Here is a 19,832-nt window from a genome sequence, read left to right on the forward strand (position 1 = left end):
CAGCAGACCTCTCCAGAGAGACCTGGCAGGCCAGAAAGGGTTGGCAGGATATATTCAGGGTCCTAAATGAGAAGAACATGCAACCAAGAATACTTTATCCAGCAAGGCTCTCATTCAGAATAGAAGGAGAGGTAAAGAGCTTCCAAGATAGGCAGAAACTGAAAGAATATGTGACCTCCAAACCAGCTCTGCAAGAAATTTTAAGGGGGACTCTTAAAATTCCTCTTTAAGAGGAAGTCCAATGGAACAATCCACAAAAACAGAGACTGAATAGGTATCATGAAGACACTAAACTCATATCTTTCAATAGTAACTCTGAATATGAATGGGCTTAATGACCCCACCAAAGGCGCAGGGTTTCAGACTGGATAAAAAAACAGGACCCATCTATTTGCTATCTATAAGAGACTCATTTTAGACAGAAGGACACCTACAGCCTGAAAATAAAAAGTTGGAGAACCATATACCATTCAAATGGTCCTCAAAAGAAAGCAGGGGTAGCCATCCTTATATCAGATAAACTAAAATTTAACCTGAAGATGGTAGTGAGAGATGAAGAGGGACACTATATATATCATATTGAAAGGATCTATCCAAGAAGAGGACTTAACAATCATCAATATATATGCCCCAATGTGGGAGCTGCCAAATATATAAATCAATTAATAACCAGAGTTAAGACATACTTAGATAATAATACACTTATACTTGGTGATTTCAATCTAGCGCTTTCTATGCTTGATAAGTCTTCTAAGCACATCTCCAAAGAAACAAGAGCTTTAAATGATACACTGGACCAGATGGATTTCACAGATATCGACAGAACTTTACATCCAAACTCAATGAATACACATTCTTCTCAAGTGCACATGGAACTTTCTTCAGAATAGACCACATACTGGGTCACAAATCAGGTCTTAATCAATACCAAAAGATTGGGATCGTCCCCTGCATATTCTCAGATCGTAATGCCTTGAAATTAGAGCTAAATCACAAAAAGAAGTTTGGAAGGATTTCAAACACGTGGAGGTTAAGGACCATCCTGCTAAAAGATGAAAGGGTCAACCAGGAAATTAGGGAAGAATTAAAAAGATTCATGGAAACTAATGAGAATGAAGATACAACCATTCAAAATCTTTGGGATACAACAAAAGGAGTCCTGAGGGGGAAATACATCACAATACAAGCATCCATCCAAAAACTGGAAAGAACTCAAATACAAAAGCTAACCTTACACCTAAAGGAGCTAGAGAAAAACCAGCAAATAGATCCTACACTCAGCAGAAGAGGAGAGTAAATAAAGATTTGAGCAGAACTCAATGAAATAGAGACCAGAATAACTGGACCAGATCAACAAAACCAGGAGTTGGTTCTTTGAAAGAATTCATAAAATAGATAAACCATTAGCCAGCCTTATTAAAAAGAAGAGAGAGAAGACTCAAATTAATAACATCATTAATGAGAAAGGAGAGATCCCTACCAATAACAAGGAAATACAAACGATTTTAAACATATTATGAGCAGCTGTATGCCAATAAATTAGGCAATCTAGAAGAAATGGACACATTTCTGGAAAGCCACAAACTACGAAAATTGGAACAGGAAGAAATAGAAAACCTGAACAGGCCAATAACCAGGGAAGAAATTGAAGCAGTCATCAAAAAACTACCAAGACACAAGAGTCCAGGGCCAGGTGGCTTCCCTGGGCAAGTCTATCACACGTTTAAAGAAGAAACCATACCTATTCTACTAAAGCTCTTCGGAAAGATAGAAAGTGATGGAATACTTCCAAACTCATTCTATGAGGCCGGCATCACCTTAATTCCAAAACCAGAAAAGACCCCACCAAAAAGGAGAATTATAGACCAATATCCTTGATGAACATGGATGCAAAAATTCTCAACAAGATACTAGCCAATAGGATACAACAATACATTAGGAAGATTATTCACCATGACCAAGTGGGATTTTTCCCCGGGATGCAAGGCTGGTTCAACACTCGTAAAACAATCAATGTGATTCATTATATCAGCAAGAGAAAAAAACAAGAACCATATGATCCTCTCAATAGATGCAGAGAAAACATTTGACAAAATACAGCACCCATTCCTGATCAAAACTCTTCAGAGTGTAGGGATAGAGGGAACATTCCTCAACATCTTAAATGCCATCTATGAAAAGTCCACAGCAATTATTATTCTCAATGGGGAAGCACTGGGAGCCTTTCCCCTAAGATCAGGAACACGACAGGGATGTCCACTCTCACCACTGCTATTCAACATAGTACTAGATGTCCTAGCCTCAGCAATCAGGCAACAAAAAGAAATAAAAGGCATTCACATTGGCAAAGAAGAAGTCAAACTCTCCCTCTTTGCCAATGACATGATACTCTACATAGAAAACCCAGAAGACTCCACCCCAAGATTGCTAGAACTCATACAGCAATTTGGCAGTGTGGCAGGATACAAAATCAATGCCCAGAAGTCAGTGGCATTTGTATACACTAATAATGAGACTGAAAAAAAAAAGAGAAATTAAAGAGTCAACCCCATTTACAAGTGTACCTGAAAGTATAAGATACCTAGGAATAAACCTAACCAAAGAGGTAAAGGATCTATACCCTAAGAAATACAGAGCACTTCTGAAAAAATTGAGGAAGACATAAAGAGATGGAAAAACATTCCATGTTCATGGATTGGAAGAATTAATATTGTGAAAATGTCAATGTTACCCAGGGCAATTTACACGTTTAATGCAATCCCTATCAAAATACCATGGACTTTCTTCAGAGAGTTAGAACAAATCATTTTAAGATTTGTGTGGAATCAGAAAAGACCCCGAATAGCCAGGGGAATTTTAAAAAAGGAAACCATATCTGGGGGCATCAAAATGCCAGATTTCAGGTTTTACTACAAAGCTGTGGTCATCGAGACAGGGTAGTACTGTCACAAAAACAGACACATAGATCAATGGAACAGAATAGAAAATCCAGAAGTGGACCCTTAACTTTATGGTCATCTAATATTCAACAAAGGAGGAAAGACTATCCACTGGAAAAAGGACAGTCTCTTCAATAAATGGTGCTGGGAAAATTGGACATCCACATGCAGAAGAATGAAACTAGACCACTCTCTTGCACCATACACAAAGATAAACTTAAAATGGATGAAAGATCTAAATGTGAGACAAGATTCCATCAAAATCCTAGAGGAGAACACAGGCAACACCCTTTTTGAACTTGGCCACAGTAACTTCTTGCAAGATATATCTACAAAGGCAAGAGAAACAAAAGCAAAAATGAACTATTGGGACTTCATCAAGATAAGAAGCTTATGCACAGCAAAAGAAACAGTCAACAAAACTAAAAGACAACCTACAGAATGGGAGAAGATATTTGCAAATGACATATCAGATAAAGGGCTAGTTCCCAAGATCTATAAAGAACTTATTAAACTCAACAGCAAAGAAACAAACAATCCAATCATGAAATGGGCAAAAGACATGAACAGAAATCTCACAGAGGAAGACACAGATATGGCCAACAGGCACATGAGAAAATGCTCTGCATCACTTGCCATCAGGGAAATACAAATCAAAACCACAATGAGATACCACCTCACACCAGTGAGAATGGGGAAAATTAACAAGACAGGAAACAACAAATGTTAGAGAGGATGTGGAGAAAGGGGAACCCTCTTACACTGTTGGTGGGAATGTGAACTGGTGCAGCTTTCTGGAAAACTGTGTGGAGATTCCTCAAAGAGTTAAAATTAGATCTGTCCTACATTACGACCCAGCAATTGCACTGTTGGGGATTTACCCCAAAGATACAGATGCAATGAAACGCCGGGACACCTGCACCCCGATGTTTCTAGCAGCAATGTCCACAATAGCCAAACTGTGGAAGGAGTCTCGGTGTCCATCAAAAGATGAGTGGATAAAGAAGATGTGGTTTATGTATACAATGGAATATTACTTAGCCATTAGAAACAACAAATACTCACCATTTGCTTCAATGTGGATGGAACTGGAGGGTATTATGCTGAGTGAAATAAGTCAATCAGAGAAGGACAAACATTATATGATCACATTCATTTGGGCAATATAAAAAATAGTGAAAGGGAATAAAGGGGAAAGGAGAAAAAATGAATGGGATATGTCAAAGAGGGAGACAGAACATGAGAGACTCCTAACTCTGGGAAACGAACTAGGGGTGGTGGAAGGGGAGGTGGGTGGGGGATGGGGGTGACTGGGTGACGGGCACTGAGGGGGGCACTTGATGGGATGAGCACTGGGTGTTATTCTATATGTTGGCAAATTAAACACCAGTAAAAAATAAATTTATAAAAAAGATAGGGACGCCTGGTTGGCTCAGTGGTTGAACATCTGCCTTGGGCTCAGGGCGTGATCCCAGGGTCCTCGGATTGAGTCCCACATCAGGCTCCCCACAGGGGCCTGCTTCTCCCTCTGCCTATGTCTCCACCCCTCTGTGTCTCTCATGAATGAATAAAATATTTTTTAAAAATTGTGATTATAATAGCAATGATAATTCAAATCAGAAGAATTTTATATCTATACAATTATGCAATAGAAAAATTTTAAGAAAAGAGTGACAAGTCTTTGTATATGAGTATGTGTTTATTGCCAATTAATAATTTAAGAATAAAATACATTACCCTAAGGTAAACTTCTTTGAGCACAATATATTGGAAGTACAAGTTCATGATGATAGAAGAGACATCATCATTTCTTTTATAGCAACTGGCATGTTGATTGGATGCATTTTTATTTTGTTAAATATGATTAAAAGATTAATGTGATGATAGATATAGATATATAGATATAGATATAGATAGATTTAGATTTAGATTTAATTTATTTGTTTGGCAGGGAGAAAGGACCAGAGGCAGGGGGAGAGGAAGGGGAGAGGAGTCTACTTCTCTCTGCTGAGCATGGATCCCCACACTTGTGGGGCTCCATCCCAGGATCCCAAGACGCTGACCTGACCCAAAGGCAGGCTTAACTGACAAAGCCATCCAGGTGCCCCCATATATATTTTAAACTATCAATATTTGCACTACATTGGAAATTTAGTTTATTGCAATCATTTAAACACATAAAATATTTTGAATTAGACTTAAAAATGTGTGAAAGAATGCAATGTTTTTAAAAAGAGCATTGTTTTTTTTTTTTAATTGGGTACACAAAATAATCTTTTCAGGACTACTGATATAAAGTCTTACCAAAGTAGCTGGATATGAACAGGGCACAAATATCTTGCATATATATGAAGGGGAAGAAGGGAATTTGGTAGGTGCAAAATGGAGCAATGGTAGATGAGCAAAGGAAGAAAAAAACAATTTTAAGTTTTGTCTTAGGGTTTTGTTTTTTTTTTTTTTTTTTAAAGATTTTATTCATTTATTTGAGAGACAGAGCACAAGCAGTGAGGAGAGAGTAAGGGAGAAGCAGACTCCTTATGAGCAGGAAGCCTAACTGTGGGTCTCCATTCCAGGATCCAGAGATCATGACAGGAACCAAAGGCAGATGCTTAACTGACTGAGCCACTCAAACACCCCTTTTCGTATGGTTTTAATTTTTTCAATAAAATCAGTAGCTGTAAATGCTGGAGGAGATTTTATTTTAGTAAAGTAAGTCACACTTTGATTTAGATTGTGGAGAAAAAGACAAGGAAGGTGACTAGTGTCAAAAGATTTAAAGACTATTAGATCCTAATAACAGATTGGAAGGTTAAGACAGTGAAACAGCAATGACACCAAAGTGTCTTTTATATAATATGTCATTTTCCCAAGCCATTTTAAAATAATTAGATTAAACCCATGTTATACTTAGCACACTGCCTGCTGCATAAGACACCCCTGATGGAATACAAAGATGGCTGACTGGCTCAAATGCAGGTAGGATGTGATGAAAGATAGATTATTACATTATTTCTATCTCCAAAGAACTCTAAACAAAGTTGCAAATACTTGAGTTGCAAGTACTTTTCAGTAAACTTATTAAAACTATCATTGTTTCAAAAACCAAAGAGAGAGATGGCAAAAGAGATGTCATGGTGGAATGGTGGTTCTCACTCCAATCAGTGAAATGAGGGAAATTGAACAAGGGGAAGAAACTCAATATTGCTGAGCATTGACTAGATAGAAAATACTAGACAAAATGTTTAATGTTCATTATCTTATTTAATTCACAAATAAACTTATGAGGTGGGTACTATTATTATACTGCATTTGAAAGTGAGGAAGCTGAGTCCCTCAATGGTTTTGTAAATTACCTAGTGTTACATAGGTATTAAGATAGAGGATGGAGTGTTAAGCTGAGACTTTCTGATACCTAACTCATAAAAATCTTAAACAATTGCAAATAGGAGAAAAACAACATCAGAATAAACAATTTAAGTCAGGCGGGGCACAGCACTGTGGAAAATCTAAACATACCTGCACTATGGTGGACTGTCTTCATTAATGCTCTGTAATCTGAGCTACAGAGCAGGTGGCTGTTAAGTATTTATACCTCAACTGATGATGGCATCTTCTGGGTTTTATCCTGTTAGGTGTTCAGAATTTTAAATTACTACTGCAGTTTTAGGGGAAAAGGGACAGTTTTTCTTGCTTGATTAAGAGAGATGCATTGCATTATTTTAGTTGCCGTCAATTAAACATAAATGAAGCCATGATTTTTAAATCTTCAAAATCACATTCTTAATTGGGATACTGGCTTACTTTATTCTCATCTCTGACATACTATAATTGATACATAACAAAATTAAAATATATCTGTGGGACACAGGGAAGTGAGCTGTTAGTTAATTACAAAAATGAAATATCTTTGTCATTGAGTGTCTCTTAAAGCAGACTTGATGGCAAGTAGAGTACTTTATTAACTTCATGGATGTGTACAGAGTAAAACTAATATTAAAATGCTCATTCAAAGAACCAACTTCTTTGTATACAGTTCTGGCTGTCAAGCTTAACATTCACTAAATTGAGAAAAATACATATGAGTATTATGGCAGGATACACAACATGGTCCAAAAATTAGCATGGGATTGCACAATCATATTTAGAGGCTATTAGATAAAAATGGGACAGGAGGAGGATTCTGGTGATATATTTTATCCTTAAATCATATCTAAAGGGAAGAATTATCACATAGCAATTCTTCCAATAGCAGATATATTTTGGAAGTTGGTATGAAATAAGTCAACTTATTATCTAAGGTAATGATATTTAAACATGCTTTATTATTGTTATGGACTTATATTAGTGTATTGAACCTAAAACAGAGACTGAATATTTTCCTATATGAAATATACTGTCATCGTATATTTATGTAGAGACATAAGATAAAATCTTCACAAATTGAAGGAAATGGAGGATGTGTGTTTGTTAACCTAGTATTTGACAATTTGTCTTCCCTTGATTCTCTATATTCATCTTTGTTTTCTTTATCACTAGTTTCTATGTAGCTCAAGTGATCTTGAAGAAGCATAGCTCACTTCATTACTCTAACATTTTTCAAAGAAGCATTTGTTGCTTTCTATAGAAAAATGTGTGTAATTTGATATTCTAGTGCAAGTCACTTATTTAATTAATAGAGTAACGAATATTTTTTAGAATATAAACAAGCTAGGTACCCCGTTGCTTTAGGATAACAATCTATATCCTGATTTTCCTTAATAATTCAAATTCACAAAAAAAGACAGATTATATTGCTTAGTTGCAAATGCTTAGATGTTGTCATGCATGTATTTTTCATTATCTCATTCCTGTTCAAAAGTTACGTAAGGAGGAGGCTGCAAGCTTACTGGTCAGACGATGTAATAAATGTGCTAAATGGCTGAAACTCTACTGCCTCATCACATTTTTAAATAAAAGTGTTTCGATATAAATTTTAGTATATACACATGAGCAAAAAAAAACACACTAATGGTAAATAATACTACTTTTATTTCGACTCAAAGGCTATTTACTAAATTTTGAAATGTGAAAAACCTGTGGATTGATATACCTGTAAGTTATAATTCCAGCTGAAAGGAGGTTTTTCCTAGAAGGTTTGAAAACCTTTTTTGAGCATGTAATCACCTTGCAAATATTACTGTTAAGAGAGATTGAGGATTATTTCTCTCACTTTTATGTACTTGTCATATTTCAAAGCCTTTTTTGTGCTTTAAGAATATCTCAAAAGGAGAGCACTTATTTCTTAAAAAATTAGATTACTTTTTAGGATGAATGATGTTTGTTTCAATCACCACTGAATTTGCATAACAAATTCATTACTTTATAGTATTTTCAGAAATTGGAAAAATAAGTACTATTCACTGATGTCTATAAATAGTCCATGAAATTAGCAGTTGAAGACAAACTGTGTGAATCTAAAAAAAAAAAAAAAAGGTGTAAACAGGATCTGAAAAGCAAATGAGAAAACAATGCATATATACAAACAGGTGAAAAAATTATCCTTTGGCAAGATAGTTTACTAATCCCATTGCTTGAGAAGGAACCATTGATCTAAAACAGAGGTTCTCAAAATTTTAGGCCCAAGGAATCCTTTAAATTCCTAATATTCATTGAGTGTCCCATGGAGATTTGTTTATATGAGTTATATCTACAGATATTTACCATTTTTGTGATTAAAAATGATAATTTTAATATTCATTTATTTATTTTTAAAGATTTTATTTATTTCAGAGAGTGGGTGAGAGAGAGCATGCACAAGTGGTGGGGAGGAGCAGTGGCAAAGGCAGAGGCAGGGGATCCCTGGGTGGTGCAGTGGTTTAGCGCCTGCCTTTGGCCCAGGACGCAATCCTGGAGACCCGAGATCGAATCCCACGTTGGGGTCCCGGTGCATGGAGCCTGCTTCTCCCTCTGCCTGTGTCTCTGCCTCACTCTCTCTCACTGTGTGCCTATCATAAATAAATTAAAAAAAAAAAAAAAGGCAGAGGCAGACTCCCTGCTGAGCATGGAGCCACATGACCTAAGCCAAAGGCAGACACTTAACTGACCAAGCCACTGAAAAGCCCCTTATTTATTTATAATAGCATTAATAAACCCATAAATGCTACCATAAGTCATTTTCAAAGAATAGAAGAGTATTTCTCAAAGCCAAACAAAATATAGGTGTGAAGATGACATTGTTATAAATTTTACAATTTACTTTGCCTTTTTTTTACAAACTACAACTGGATTTTTATATCTGTTCTTTGTCTTTTCAAAAATGTCATAAAATCCTTTGGACAAGAAATCATGTTTTCAAATAATATGCCCAGAGCTAGACATAGAATAGATTATTAATATATCTTTAACAAATAAATCAATGAAATCATGCATTCTAGTATATTGCTTTTATTCATGAAAATTTGCTTGGGTGACAATACATCTTTCAGTTTCTTGCCTCTTGAATTCCACTCTCCTGATTTGAAATTTGATATCAGCATAACAAAAGCAAAATGGTTCTTCAACTTGCCTGGTTTTCTAAAATATTTCTATATTCTCTTAGATTTTGACTTGCATGTGTGAAGAACTAAGTGAGCTGAGTAGGCACAAAATGATTACCTGCTGATTGATAATTATTTAGCATATAAAATTTTTTTGTGTTAAATCTACTTTCTTCTCTTTTTCTTTAAGTAGGCTCCACACCCTCATAGAGGGCAATGTGGGGCTTGAACTCATGTTCCTGAGATCAAGACCTGAGCTGAAATCAAGAGTCGAACACTCAACTGACTGAGCTGCACAGGCACCCCTAAATTGACTTTCAAATCACATTCCCAAATGCCATATGATAGTATAGTGATTAGCATCTCCTTACTGCTTAGCCCTGGAGAACTGAGTGGAGGAAAACATTTTATAACTACAAATATATTGTCAAACATATATAGCACATTACAGATCTATCATTAAGTATTTTATTCATTCTATTCTTAGATTTTTTTTTTTTTTTTTTTTTTTTTGGTAAACTGGAAATGAGCCAAAAGATCATTTACTTCGATTCTACTCATTTTTCACATAAGGAAAAGACAAATTTTTTTTTCTTCAGAAAATACAATCTTAATAAAAGCATTGATATTTTTATATAAAATTGAAATTTCTAAGAGATTACTCTAGATAGGGATTCAATTTGGTGGGTTTTTTTTAAACGATTATTTATTTACTCATTTATTTTAGAAATAGCACATGAGATGGGGGGGCAGAGAGAGAGGGAGAAGCAGGTTCCCTGCTTCTGGGGCAGCCTACCTTGGGGCTTGATCCCAGGACCCAGAAATCACAATCCTGAGATCACAACCAGAGTGAAGGCACACACTTGACCAACTGAGCCAACCAAGTACCTGGTGGTGGGTGTTTTTTTTTTTTTTTTTAAGATTTTATTAATTAATGAGAGAGAGCGAGAGCGAGAGCAAGAGAGAGAGAGAGAGAGAGTCAGAAACACAGGCAGAGGGAGAAGCAGGCTCCATGCAGGGAGCCTGATGTGGGACTCGGTCCCAGGTCTCCAGAATCAGGCCCTGGGCCAAAGGCGGCTGCTAAACCGCTAAGCCCTGCGGGCTGCCTCGTGGGTTTTTTTTAATAGTACTTTTCTATGTAAAAAAAATATATTTTTTAAGTACTAGGCTTACATTGCTTTTAATGACATTCGTCTGAAGAATGCAAAGGCAGCTGTTTAGTGAATTTTTGTTAGAAATGCTATTCATTGTTTAGAACTATTTTATTTAAAACTAAATTAAGATTGTTGAGCAATAAGTATACTGTTTGCTAAATTACAATTGCATTAAATTAAACCAAAAAGTGATCTTCCTAAAACTCCTGCTTTCACTGGATGAAATCCAGACTTTGTACTTTCTAAACTACAGGGAAAAACTTTATTTCTATACCTAACATCTGCACACGTGCAGACTGCAGCGCAGACATTTTAGAGAGCAAATAAAGGAAGGTAAATTTGCTTCCTTGTCATTTATATCTTTCCACCTGGGAGTGAAAATTTGAACTGAGGGCAATTTAAAATACATTGTCACTTCATTGGTTTCTTAAATATCCTTGCTAAATTTACCCAAAGGAAGATGTATAGGCAGTTTATTTTGAACATAACATAGAATATTTTCCACATGAACTATTTATCCCTATTATAAATATTTTTAATTGAAATGCCCAGTTATATTTTATTTTATTTATTTATTTTTTTAATTTTTATTTATTTATGATAGTCACAGAGAGAGAGAGAGAGGCAGAGACACAGGCAGAGGGAGAAGCAGGCTCCATGCACCGGGAGCCCGGCGTGGGATTCGATCCCGGGTCTCCAGGATCGCGCCCTGGGCCAAAGGCAGGCGCCAAACCGCTGCGCCACCCAGGGATCCCCCAGTTATATTTTAAAACACGTAACAGGGCAGCCCGGGTGGCTCCAGCGGTTTAGCGCCACCTTCAGCCCAGGGCATGATCCTGGAGACCCAGGATCGAGTCCCACATCGGGCTCCCTGCATGGAGCCTGCTTCTCCTTCTGCCTGTGTCTGTGCCTCTCTCTCTCTCTCTCCCCCTCTGTGTGTGTCTGTGTCCCTGATGAATAAATAAATAAAATAAAAATAAATAAAAATAAAACATGTAGCCGTATTCTTAATCTGATTTTTTTTTTTTTTTTTTTTTTTAGTAATTGTTATCTTTAGGTTTTCATTGCAGAAACATGTAACACAAAACATAATATACATAAGACAGTATTATGGGGCTGCTGGAGTGGTGTAGTTGGTTAATTGTGCAAATCTTGGTTTTGGCTCAGGTTCTGATCTCAGAGTTGTGAGACTTAGTCCAGTGTGAGGCTCCACACTCAGTGTGGAGTCTGTTTGAGACTCTCCTTCTCCCTCTGCTCCCTCCCCAATCTCTCACTCTCTAAAATAAGTAAATAAAGCTTTTTTAAAAAAGAGACAGTATTATGTATGTATTTTCTAAAAGGCCAAAAGATCAAGTAATAGTTATTATTATATAGAAATTCCTATAGCTTGTCTTGTCTGAATTTATCCTAACATTGATTTTGGCCCTTCTTTCTCATAGGAATAGAATAATTTTTATTCATTTATAACTTAAATAGATAAAATTATATTTCATTATTCTGAGATATTTGGCAAATTTTTACAATAAAAAAATGCCACTCAAAACTATATATTTAACAATATAAATTTAACTTACTTAGGCAATAATGCATTTCTATTCTATTCTATTTTATTCTCTTTTACTCTATTCTATTCTCTTCTATTCTAATTGGGAGATTGATAAATCACTTTATCTACTTAAGCTGTGATTTCTCCAATAGATTTCACAAGGATATAATAGTTATATGTTAGAAAATTATTTTTAAAAAAACATATTGTACTTCAGGTTTTTGTATCTCATATCTTTTTTAACTATTTCATAAATTAAACTTGAATGAAAATTTCCAAGGACTGCAGAAAAATTGTCTTCATCATCTTGCTCTCTTAATTAAGACTCAACATTCTAAAAATCAGTTTGATTAACCAAAATCATAAAACAATTTTAAGATATTTGCTTGTTTTGAAAAATGTAGTCAAACCTCAAAGTAAAAAGTTTGCCAACATTGATATTTTTTAAAAATAAGATTTCACAAACACTGTGGGTTAAAAGTTTGAAATATATTGAATTTATCCTATTCTCCTAAAATACCTAATTATTAATTAAAACCCATTTTTAAAAGTATAGATGGAATTGGCTGTTGCTTAACGTGATAATCAACTACAAAAGCAAAAACTATATTAAAAACTGATCACTATTTTAGGAAGATATCAAAGGCTTTTTCATTTTTCTAGCTCCAAGAATCACTTATAAAGACAGAAATTGCTGCTACCATAGGAAAAAGAAGCAATTGTTAAGTTCTGCTCTCACTTTACCAGGCTAGGGGTTGAGGGAAAAGGAAGAAGATGCTCTGGGCAAAAAAAGGCCAGGTGACCTGGTTTACCCTTCCTATGACCATGCTAATGGCAGGCTTCTTTGGAAACAAACTAAATGTTAGAGGAGAATATGTTTCTATTAAATGCTTATAGCAGAATGTGTCTTCCTTATGGTAAACATGTATATGTGTGTATGTGTGTGTGTGTATATATATATATATATATATATATATATATATATATATACACATATATAATTTTAATAATAGAAATCTATGAGTTATATCTCTCACTGGAAAATGTTCTGTGACCTTTGTTATATCTAGAAGTATTGAGATGCTTTATAACTGATACAGCATCTTAGCATCTTCCATGTACTTGCCTAGAAGATGTATGATATGAAAAGAAGCTTATGAGGTAAGCTGCTTCATATGTACATCTTGATTACTAGTACCCTTAAAATTCTTAACAGAGCTGGATATTAGAAAAGATCATACAATTGGTGTGAATCTGATTTGACATTTTGATCCTTTGTGTTATATCAGTTTGAAACTATATGAAAAATTGTCTTTCAGACTTTTAAAGCATAATAGCTAAGACCTGTTACCATAAGAAAAAAGGAAGGAACTTCACAAATGGGATCAGAACTAGATGCTAGGATTTCTGCTCATCCATCCGTGGTATGAAGCGGCTAAATTTTGGAAGTAGCCATACTGATAAAGTCTGAAGACAGACTTAGACCCATTAGATCTGTCTAAATGGGTAGAGTGAGAATGTCAGTCCAAAGGGAAATTAATTTTTTAAAATAGTAATATTTTCTGGCTGTTATTAGAAGCTCTGGTAAAAGCCAGGATCCTAAAGTTGTAGGGTTAGCAAAATAAAAAACAATAAGCTTATTATTTTTTTCTGGACACTAGAAGAACTTCTCACTCCTCTGGTACCACTCAAAGGGATAGCATCTTCTCTAGCAGTGTAACTCCATTAAGGCATTAGATTATCTGAAGACCTATAGATTGAAACTCTAGACTATTAACTAAAAGTGGAACTATGAACTACAAATTCCAAACTAGACTGTAAAATTATAGGCTAAAACTATAAACTAAAAACTGAGACCAAGTCCGGGTGTCTTAGAATCTCCTATGTATTCTGTTGAAAAATTAGGACATTTTACTGAGAAATGCCAGCAGAAGCCTGATAAATCATTATTGACTTAGATTCCTAGAGTTAATGATTGGGGCTATATTACAAAGTTTAGATCTTACTAAATAAATGGGTAACTTTGGGTTGCTCATTGGTCCTCAGCTGGCCTGCACATTGTTGCAAGCAAATGCTTCAGGATTGTGCAATGGAGAAGCCATAGCTAGCAACCTTATTCTGAGAAGGGTAACTTAACTCTAACCAAAAAAGGAGCACTCCTTCAATATGGTTAAAATACTATAAGTAGGGACACCTGGGTGGCTCAGCAGGTTGAGTGTCTGCCTTTGGCTCAGGGCATGATTCCCGAGTTCAAGGAATGAATCCCACATAGGCTTCCTGCAGGGAGCCTGCTTCTCCTCTGTCTAGGTCTCTGCCTCTCTCTCTGTATGTCTTTCATGCATAAATAAATAAAATGTTAAAAAAAAAAAAAGAAATACTGTAAGTACAAGTGACCTTAGATGTTGAATCGTAGAAGTGTCTTTTAAAGAAAGGGATAAAAAATGGAGAATTGGTGGGGCATTAATTAAATAATTGCTAGTATATTATCAATATTTGGAAATTAGGAAACAGTTCCAACTCCATACTAAGCTCTTAAAGCAGCAGGTCAAATATTTTATACCTATTCTAGTGTGGAAGAATTCAAATCCAACAATTAGGATTTGATTTAAGAGTTCTTGAAGAGGAGACTGAATTTAGGCCCTCAACTAACATCACAGACTCTGCAAACTATTGAGTTTGATATTGAGATCTGCTCACTTAACTGCTCACTTAACTCAGGCTATGTGAAAAATTTGGTTGAAACAACCCTAATGAGTGCATGTAAAACTCCTTCATTTTTACATATGGTAATTCAAAATACAGTAATCTTTATAAGAGATAGGGAATGTACTTTAAAGAGATGAAACTGGAATGAATATAGATATGCTACTGTGGGAAGCACTAACATAGGGATGAAGTTATTCATGAAATGTAGCTGGAGACACCATTTGGTGGTTAAGTCACCTTAATCTGCATGATGATGCATACATGGTCTAGATATGTGAATAGGGTGCTGTCTTTATCTGTCTTACAAGTGATATTGCTAAAAACCACACTTTATACTTTCTTTCATGTTTTGTTTTGTTTTCTTCTGTTTTGTTTTTTGAGAGAAAGAGAGAACAGGGGAAGGGGCAGAGGGAGAATGAGAATCTTAAGCAGGCTTAATGCCCATTGCTGAGGCCAACATGGGGCTTGATCTCAAAAACCTCGGATCATGACCAGAGTTGAAATCAAGAGTTGGATGCTGGGACACCTAGGTGGCTCAGGGGTTGAGCATCTGTCTTCGGCCCAGGGCATGATCTTGGAGTCCTGGGATCAAATCCCACAGTGGGCTCCCTACCCTGCTTCTCTCTCTGCCTGTGTCTCTGCTTCTCTCTCTCTCTCTCTCTCTCTTTCTGTCTCTCATGAATAAATCTTTTTTTAAAAAAGAGTTGTATGCTTAACTGACTGATCCACTCAGGTGCCCCTTCACACTTCATTTTCAAATGATCCTATTAAATGGAAGTCTACAGAATTGCTTGAGTTTTTCTCAATAATAAACATGGAGTCATAAAGAATTCTAGGGGGAGGGATGCCTGGGTGGCTTAGCGGTTTAGCGCCTGCCTTCGGCCCAAGGCATGATCCTGTAGTCCCAGGATCGAGTCCTACATCGGGCTCCCTGCATGGAGCCTGCTTCTCCCTCTGCCTGTGTCTCTGCCTCTCTCTCTCTCTCTCTCTCTCTCTCTGTGTCTCTCATGAATAAATAAATAAATAAATCTTTTAAAAAAAAAGAATTCTAGGGGGATAACATAAGATCATTGCTCTGATTAGTAAAATAATTGGGTGAGAATTTTGATACTCACATTTTAATATCCTTACTTAGCCAGTGTACAAAGATGTTTCTGTAGAAGTTAACTATAAATTATAAAGTATTAACCAAAGTGTTTCCTCCAGATATTCAGTTGTAACTATAGGTTGATAAAGATCATATAGGAAGTATGCTAGGTGAAGGAGAGCTTGGATAACATTACAGACTTAGCTACTACTTATTTGTGATCATAATTTTGAAAGCCAGTCAGGCTAAATTTGTATTCTTATGAAATGGAAATCCCAGTATACATTTAATAAATGACAAAGGTATATCTAAATTCCATGGTATGTTAGCACAATCTAGTGGAGCAGGATTTGACTTGAGTTGGAAATGAAAGTCCTTGAGAGCAAGTCAGTATACAGCATAGATTATATCATGGTAAGTGCTTCTCAGAGGAGGAATTTTAGGAGGAGGCAAGAACCTTTGTCATCCTTGTAAAAAATGGTGTCTAGTTATAAATACTGTGGAAATTAGAGGACCAAGTGAATCTGTAAATTTCCAGAGAATTAAAAGGGCTGTCAACTAAATATAACAATCAACTTATGAGAAATTAATAATTATTTCTCAAGACCCTGCTAATGAAGAATTTAAGAAAGTGGCAAATCTAGTTGCTTTTGGCAAAATTATCACCCTCACCTAGGAATCTTACTGTCTTTTCTCCCCCCAAATCAACATAAGGACATCTGAATTTACATTTGGTCCTAAGCAGAAACAGCTTAATATTCAACCGAGGTAAAAGGTACAGGCAGTACAAGTAGGTACTTATGCTCAGACGATGAGAGAAAGAGAGAGAGGCAGAGACACAGGCAGAGGGAGAAGCAGGCTCCATGCAGGGATCCTGATGTAGGACTCGATCCTGGGACTCCAGGATCACGCCCTGGGCCGAAGGCAGGCGCTAAACCGCTAAGCCACCCAGGCATCCCTCCCCCTAGAATTCTTTATGACTCCATGTTTATTATTGAGAAAAACTCAAGCAATTCAGGTAGAGACTCTTTGTATTTGGGACTCTAAGCTATATTAGAAAGCTATTCATTATACCTCATTTGAAAGGAAATTGTTGGCATATTACTTGACATTAGTCAAGATTCCTTTCATTCTGAAAGGGCGTTAAATAATTCTAGATCAGAAGATTCCATCATGTCTGAGATGATGTCAATGAATCATTACAATATGGAAGGAGCAATGTGACAGTTTCATTGTGAACTGGAAGTGGTGTGTTCAAGAACTCATCATAAGGCATAAGTTGCGGGAAACAGTTTCATCTTATATAGAGATGGTTGTTTCATTGCACATTAGACCAACACTAGAGCACTGAGGACCTTTTTCCACTTGTCTTGCTGAATAGTCAATCAGAACCCTATATGTCTCTTCCAGGTGTGCCAAAGTAAGTTGCCTGATTCACAGATAGAATTCATGGATTGAGGTCCCCGTCATTTAAAAATCAGCAATAGATCATGCAAATTTTAGCAAATGTTAAAAACTTGACTTAGAAGACAAGAGCAAATCTGAAGAGTGGGTAAAGTCTGGATTGCTTAAGTTAATGATGAATTAAGTATCAACTCTCAACTCTCAGGAAAACATTTAGACATTCATAAGCTCCTGGAGATGGAGACAATGACTTTGCTGTTGTGGTCAAGCACATGGGCCTCAGATTAAATAGATAACTCAGAACACCACTCTTTGAGGCTAGAGAGGATACAATTATAATTTATATTTTTCTCAACAGAGGTGACAGTTAAGTGAGTAGATTTCAAGTGCTCCCACCACACTCACACAAAAAGGTAACAAGAGGGGATCCCTGGGTGGCGCAGCGGTTTGGCGCCTGCCTTTGGCCCAGGGCGCGATCCTGGAGACCCGGGATCGAATCCCACATCGGGCTCCCGGTGCATGGAGCCTGCTTCTCCCTCTGCCTATGTCTCTGCCTCTCTCTCTCTCTCTCTCTCTCTGACTATCATAAATAAATAAATTAATTAATTAAAAAAAAAAAAGGTAACAAGAGTCGATAGAAATGTTAACTAACTTAACTATGTTTAAGTATGTGTTTTGATATACACATACATACTATGTGTATATCAAACATTATATTGTATACTTTAAATATGTGCATTTATTTTTTTAAATATGGGAAAATAAAAAAAAATTAGATTGACAAAAATCAGCAATCTTACCTAATATCAAATGTTACAAACATTACTAATAATTTCAAGAACATAAGCAGTCAAGCAAATGAGACAAAGCAAAATGGTCTGAGACATCTTGTATTTCTCTTCTTTGTCACATCAGACCTATGCTACCTGAATTAGAGCAATACATGAGGTCTGAATGCAAGGATTTTAGAAGTTCTTCAGAAATATTCCAGTTAGGAAACATCTCAATATTTTTTATCCCCAAGATTTGCTTACTCACATGTTATTTTCTAGAGAAACATCCCTCATAAATTCTTTTCTTTTTTACTAAAAATAATCTTTAACAGAGGACATCTTGAGAAAGACATTTAATGGATAAGATCTCTTTCACCTGAGAAATACCACTAGTCTATTTACCTGGAAGACCAGGTCACAAAGTAATCACATGCAATGTTTTTTTGTTTGTTTGTTTGTTTTGTTTTGTTTTTGTTTTTTTGTTTTTTGGCAGGGACATATCCTCCAGTAAGCTGAGTGAATGGATCACAGTCCAGCTGTCCTTCATTATCTCATACAATTTTTCTTTGATTTTGCCTGGTCCATTGCATAAGGCCAAGGTTCTAATATATGTTTATGCAAAAGACGTGACACAAATGCCCAATAAATGACATTTAAACAATTGAAATGGTTTATTTGTAAGAGTTCTTCAGGGGTAATAGTAACTTCTTCCTCTGTAGCTAAATTTCGTTAGCTCTGAACGTGGTTTCATTACTCAGTGCAAAGGAAAACCTAATTCCTTTCATGTCAAAATGTATGATACTGCCTTAAAGTGGGGCTGGGAAAAAGTATGAGCTAGTCCACCGTTATTATAATTTTTGGACGTAAATAGTATTTCTGCTGAGCCAGAAAGCCCAACCATCAGAAGGGTAAAGGCTAAAAGAGGTAATAAATGGAAAAAGTAGGAGGTCATAGCATAGGGAAAAGAGGCTCTTAGAAGTCTATTACAATCACAGAGGGAGGCAATCATTCCATTTCCACCAAGTGCATGAAACACTATAATAATACTCCTACCTGTCTCAGATCTGGTACTGACTAATGACCAGTGGTGGGAAAAATTTCTGGAACTATTCTCTCTCAAGAGGGGAAAATAGACTACTGCTGAATTTCAAGTTCTGCCTAAAGAGTTCATTCAAATAATTTTTAGTAAAGGAATAACAAAGCACCCTCCGATGCTACAACTTGCAAGACTCAAATACAGCTATCAGCTGGTTCACAGTTTAGAAGCCATACTTATTAGTCTGGTTAATTAACTACAACTTCCAAGACTCAAACACAGCTATCAGCTTGTTCACAGTTTGGAAGCCATACTTATTAGTCTGGTCTGAAAGAATATTGAACAGACAAGAGACAGAACAACAAAGATTCTACACTCTGGGTGGCCACAAATAAAGAAGAAACATTGCTGAGACAGGAGTCTCAATAGGTTAAAAAGTAGAATGAAGCTGCCCAACCAGTATGTCACCATTGTTCTGTAAAAGTGAACAACATTTATGTAAAGACAGTAGAAATGAAACATTAAAGATAGTTTCAAAGGGGACTCCTTTGGGTGTGATTTGGTGACAAAAATTACAGGTAACTCTACTCCATAAGGATGCAAAGAACATTATGGAAAGATTTATGTTCCTCCCCACTAGAGCTGTTACAGGGGTTAAGATACACTCAAGTG

This window comes from Canis aureus, chromosome 24, assembly GCF_053574225.1.
Source record: "Canis aureus isolate CA01 chromosome 24, VMU_Caureus_v.1.0, whole genome shotgun sequence".
NCBI lineage: Eukaryota > Metazoa > Chordata > Mammalia > Carnivora > Canidae > Canis > Canis aureus.